We start from the raw sequence: 5,954 nt of genomic DNA, 5'->3' as shown, positions 1-5,954 counted from the left end.
TGCAAAAACCAGCTCCCCCTCATTTTTTGGGAGGGCATGGCACACGAGGTATATGCACACCATTGCAAAGCAAACGGCGCATTTAGGTCCTGATCTGCTTCTCAGCTGTCCGTAGAACGTGAGGGCAGAGGTGGTGTGGGTCTGGCATTTCCTTGCTGTTTCGGGGGGGGTCCTGCACTCCCACACACCACAATCAGCTGCAGCAACCGCTGGAGGCAGGAGGTTGCCAAGATCTTGTTATCTCCTAATTGGGACCCAGGTCCTGGTTCAGGCCCATCTCTAATTGGGATTAGTGAATGCTGAGGATTAAATGAGCCTAGTTAGCTCATTAGAGTAGGCTAAGTAGATAAAATAGGTAAGCAACAATGACATGCAAATGCCCCAACATTTGATTTTTTGGCTGATGAGCTTAGGGATGTAGGAACTTTTGCTGTTCTGTTTGAGACCCCCTGATTCAGCCCATATAATGCTGTTACTCAGGCAGGGATGATTCCCAGACACTTCGACAAAAACAGCTCTCCTGTAATGCAACAGGGACCTGCGAGGCCTGAAAGCACTGATGGGTATGTAAATCCCTGTAAGGCAATGGCAAGTCCTAGAGGAAATGCAAGTCAGAGATTGATCCAGTTACTGCTGAATGCTTTTGCTCTTATTTAAGAGGAGAAAATGATACTCCCCAAAAAAATGATGATGGCTAGATATATGGTAAGAAGTGCTCCTTGCTGGAGACACGGCTGATGTTACGGGTCCAGCTCAGGCAAAGCTGAGTGCAGATCTCTGGAGAAGGGAAGGGCAGCATTTCTGAAGAAAAGCAAAGGCTGCTGAGCAAGATGCTGGTTTCACACAGTGACCGTGCACTGCCTAATGCTGTCACTGTGCTATTTTGTCACTGTTGCAGTGGCTGGGGCTGGAATATATCAGGGAATGTTTCAGGTGGTTGCAGGAGATAGGGTGCACAATGCTGCAAGAGGCAGCGGCGGTGCTTTTATCCATGCAGATTTGGGGGCTGCAAGATGCTCACGGCTGTGGCATCTCCTTTACGCTCCATACAAGGCTGCCTGAAGTCTCAGGAAAGGAGTGGGAAATGTGGTGTTTGGGAGGAGCTGTTTCTATTGCAGGTCCGCTACATCCCCTACAGATAACAGCAAACAAATGACCAACTATTTCTAAATGGAAGGGGAAAGGATGTGGTGGGAAAGGTACTGCAGGTCACAGGGGAAACCTCTACAGCCAGGCTGCAACCATGCACCACCGCCACGGGGGTACATCCTGGCGTGAATGCTCCCTGCGGGACACCACCTCTGCGTGGCGATGTCCGTGATGATCAGCCATCTGTTGCTGGCATCTCACGCCCTCACTGCTGTGGTGACACTGTGCCTGGCTTCCGCAAGGCGGGTGGCCCAGGAACCACTGGATGTCCACTTTTTGTCCCAGGCTGGTTTTTGCAGGGAGGCTTTCAGCTTTTTGCAGTTGTGTAGGCACTGTCAGATGTGGCAAGTGAGACATTTCATGGGCAGGTCCTTTAGAAATGGCCCACTGAGCATCCCTAATCTGATTTTTGGTTTTTGTGGGGGCTTTTCTATTTTCTTTTCCTAAGCTTTCCTAAAGGGCGAGGAAGACTGAGACCTATGCATGGCAAAAGGCAGGTGCACAAAGTGCTGGAGTGCACTGATTCCAGATCTGGGAGATGGCACCACAAACAGTCCTTGCTTGGCTGCCCACCAACATCTGAACAGGCATCTAAAAGCATGCAGCTAGTCCCACAGTGAGCAGAGATGTTAGCCCACGTTTTCATCGTTAGTTAGCAAAAATACTCCTTTGCCCTATACTGTGGCTACATCTGTGTTCAGGTAAATTTTGTGCTGTTTTAAATGTTTCTAAGACAGAGAGAGGGAAAACGTAATGATGTTTCTCAAGAAGCAGCTGCTGAGGAAGGGGGCGGCACCCTGAAGTGAGATCTCCCTGCAGGAGGGATGGAGGAGGGATGCGCGGGTCCCCTGGGCTTCCTCCAGGCTGGTTGTCCGTAGCCCCTAGCCCTCACGGCCGGCACTAGGGACTGAACGTGCACTGTACCAGTGGTCCCCAAAACAGAGAGCTCCTCGGAGACCCCAGCTGGGCAACAAGCATTAGTCTACCTGAAATACAGGAACGTGGGGAGCTTGTTGCATTGCCCCATTGTCCTGGTTTCGGCTGGGACAGAGTTAACTTTCTTTTTAGTAGCTGGTACAGTGCTGTGTTTTGGATTTAGTGTGAGAATGATGTTGATAACACTCTGATGTTTTAGTTGTTGCTAAGTAGCGCTTATCTTAAGCCAAGGACTTTTCAGTTTCTCATGCTCTGCCAGCAAGCAGGTGGGCAAGGAGCTGGGAGGGAGCAGAGCCGGGGCAGCTGACCTGAACTAGCCAAAGAGGTATCCATACCATGGAACGTCATGCCCAGTATATAAACAGGGGGAGCTGGCCGGGAGGCGCGGATCGCGGTTCGGGAACTAACTGAGCATCGGTCAGCGGGTGGTGAGCAATTGCATTGTGCATCACTGGTTTTTTTCTTCCCCCCCTCCTTCTTTTGTTGCATTCCTTTTCATTACTATTATTATTATATTTCATTATTATTGTTAGTATTATATTTTACTTTAGTTATTAAACTGTTCTTATCTCAACCCACGAGTTTTACTTTTTTTTCCTTTGCTTCCTCCTCCTCACCCACTGGGAGGGGAGGGGGAAGCGGCTGCGTGGTGCTTAGTTGCTGACTGGGGTTAAACCACGACACCCATGCAGGGGTGGGAAGCCGACCACTGGCCTGAAACCACCTTCGTAGTCTTGGGGGGAGCTCTCGGTTGCTCATGCCACCCTTTTGTTCCGTGGTGACTCATTCAGAAACTACTTTGCATGTTTCAGACCTTGCATCATTGGGACTGCTCTAAAGCAAGAGGAAGCCCAGTGGTACCGGTGCAGTTATGCCAGCGAACCAGGCAGTGAGGGAGGCAAACCAGGCTGTGTATGCATATTTAAGCAACCTGGTTCCTATGGCAGCTTCGGCATCTCGCCTGCACCATCACCCATGTGCCAAAGCCAGGTGATCAGGATGAAAAAGGAGATCAAGAGGAATGCCTGAAAATCCCACTCATAATGACTGCGATGGAAGATGCCACATTACTGTGCGCTAGCAAAAGCCTCCGCTCCCCAAACTCTGCATTGCAACAACTATCAGCGAGTCCTGCATTGCGTTCCCCATGCCGGTGAGCAGAAAGCCCCAGGGACTCTGCAGAGGCTTCAGTGACATTGCAATCAGATCTGGGCAAGGTCATGGCACTGAGAAAGGCATTGCAGGACTCACATTTGAGAGGCTGTTGTGTGCAAGCCACTCCCTGTGGGTTCGACCCACCCTGGCACCAGTGGCTTTCAGGGGCTGGCATTGCTTCCTGGCGTGCCCAGCCGGCTGTGGGGTCCAGGGCGTCATATAACACCCCAGTGCCAGCGCTCCCACCCTGAGCCCATCCCCACGCTTACCTCCCACCTGCTCCATGCCAGGCCGGGGGGTGGGGGTTCCCACCCCCTGGAGAAGGATTTGCCCGGCAGGTATCAGCACTGCCCCTTCCCTCCCGTCGCCGCCACGCTGCAGGCTTCGTGTCCCCCATCTCTCCCTCCCGCAGGAGGTTTGAGCGCCTCATTTTAACCCGGTCTCCTCCCCATCTCGCCAGGCGCCGCTGCCCTGCCATAAGTCTTCCCCATCACCATCCCTTAGTTTTGTTCCTGATTTATGGTAGCAGTAGCCCAGCTGCTTCACTAAGATAAGAGGGATAGATACGCATCCCGTCGCAGGGTCATAGAAAAGGAGAAGATGCTCCTGCCAAAACCCTTTCAAACCACTGATGTTTAACTCTCTCTTCCTTCAGACTGCTCCCAGGTGTTGCAAGCCCCCACCAGTAAATCACTGTATTTGACAAACTTGATGAAGTTTTTTTCTTTCTGCTTTTCACATGAGAAGGAAAGTGCTTCACAAGCAATGATAACACTACCCACCGCTGCAAATGTTCAGTATCTTGTTATTTCAATTGCATAGCCTCCACGGGCACGTGGGATGTGATGTGTTGGATTTTGGACAAATGCAAGAACATGCAGGCCCAGCCCCAGGTGAGAAAATTAGAAAAGGTGCAATAACATGTAATCAGGAAATTATCAGAACATAAAAAAACCCCATAAAATTCGACAGGATGGGATTTTATTTTTTTTTAAGCTAGAAAAGAGCTTACTTGTTAAAGGCAGTCATTTTATACCTGTATAATTCATCTGCAGTAACTCCACCTAGTGACTTTCAGACACTAAATTCCGCTCTGCCTTCACATCGAAGAAAACACCTCTTTTTAACAAGATCCCTAATGCATGTTACCTTTCCTGCTCTGAAGTCCTAGCAGAGGATCTTAACCGGATGACCATCAGACAAGGTCCATCTCATGCGAAGCGCGGTCCTTGCCTGGTTGCCTGACAGTAAGAAATAAAATGTTTTTCTTTCCAATTTTACAGCAAGATAAGTGCCATGCTTTGGTTTTAAAGGCAACCCCACCCCCAAAGAACAAGGATACCTCTTTGGCAGTGATGACTCAGCCTAAAAACAGTACTGAAGTGGAAAACCTTCATACTTTCGTATTTTATTTCTTATGTTATGCTGCCACCATTGGGCCAATTTCATTTGCTCAGTCACAGCCCTGTTATGGTTGAAGAGATCCATCTTTATGCCCCTGGTCAAAGTGTGAACCATTTTCACAGTATATCAAATTTAATTGGACATTAATAGTCATACTGCAGGATCAATTGCTTCCAAGTGCAAACCTCTGCACTAAATAACTCAGAAATTTCTAAAATGAGTCCAGAGCAGAAGGACCTTCACTGCAGCAAAGAGCAAGGAAGAGACAAAAGAAGGTGAGGAGTCTAATACCTACTTACCCTTCTTTTTTTTTTTTTTTTTTAGCTACAATTATTAGATTTTAAAGATAAAGGAAAAAAAAAACCAACCTCTCAGGGAGTCATTCTTCTTGGGAGTGAGCCACCCTATAGCTGCAATCCCAAATTTTGGCAGAAGTGGACTCCTGAGTTGTTGTTATCGTTGTCTGTAAGGGCGTATTGGTAATAGTTACATTTGTACTGACACCTCGCCAAGCTCCGTGAAATCGGTACTTTTCTCAGTATAAAACAGACCCTGGGGCTTCCAGTTCTTTGCAGATGACTAAAAATGAGAACATGTTATTATTAATTATGCATTATTCAGTGAGGGCTATGCCGTCTGTGTTACAAGCCAGGTGCAGTACAGAGTCTCATTCCAGTTGTGAGCTTGAGTTGCTTCTCTACAAAAATCAATTTACACCATGAGGAAGAAGTAAATCAGGTTGTCGGTCTAGAAACAAATGATGGCTGTAGCAGCTGCCTCCTACTAACAAAGAATTGGATCCCTTCTACCTGCAACGACTTTGGCAAGGAAAGGGCAAGCCCCCCAGTGAATTTTCTCTCTGCTCTTCCAAGGGGCAGATGGCATTTCTATTTCCCTTTCATCTTCACAGAACAAGTTGTGAAGATCCATTTCCAGCTCCTGCAAAGGAGCAGTTTGATTGAAAACCTGGAACCAGCCACGTTCAGGAAAACACAATTTTCTTCCTGTTTCTTTTTCACATAAAGGATTTCTCTAATCACACGGTTTCTCTTTCCCTCCTTGCTGCATTGGCATGGTCAGGGCTAGAAGCACTCAGATACTCCACTTCAATTGAAAGGTGGATGTCAAGTGCTGGAAGAAGAATGGGTGGCTGTGAGTGTAAAGAGTTAATAGGACAAAGTCACTGTTTGGGAGAGCTAGTGTCCACAGGATTGTACTGAAAGCCAGATGTGAAACACTGCATTCATCCTTCTCATTTGGTTTTTAACGTTTGTTATTCTTTGTTCCAAATTAACTTAAACCTTTTAGTA

General features: G+C 47.9%; 1 long non-coding RNA gene across 1 annotated transcript; it reads left to right on the top strand.

Moving 5' to 3' along the window:
- Positions 1–473: 473 nt before the first annotated feature.
- On the top strand, positions 474–4,696 carry LOC127016033 (uncharacterized). The gene is made up of 2 exons (XR_007766422.1): positions 474–563; positions 2,898–4,696. It is a non-coding gene; the product is annotated as an uncharacterized LOC127016033 (long non-coding RNA).
- Positions 4,697–5,954: the final 1,258 nt, after the last annotated feature.

Source organism: Gymnogyps californianus, chromosome 4 (assembly GCF_018139145.2).
Source record: "Gymnogyps californianus isolate 813 chromosome 4, ASM1813914v2, whole genome shotgun sequence".
In the NCBI taxonomy this organism is placed as follows: Eukaryota; Metazoa; Chordata; class Aves; order Accipitriformes; family Cathartidae; genus Gymnogyps; species Gymnogyps californianus.
Note: the sequence above shows the minus strand (reverse complement) of the source record. Positions and strands in the feature narration are given on the sequence as shown.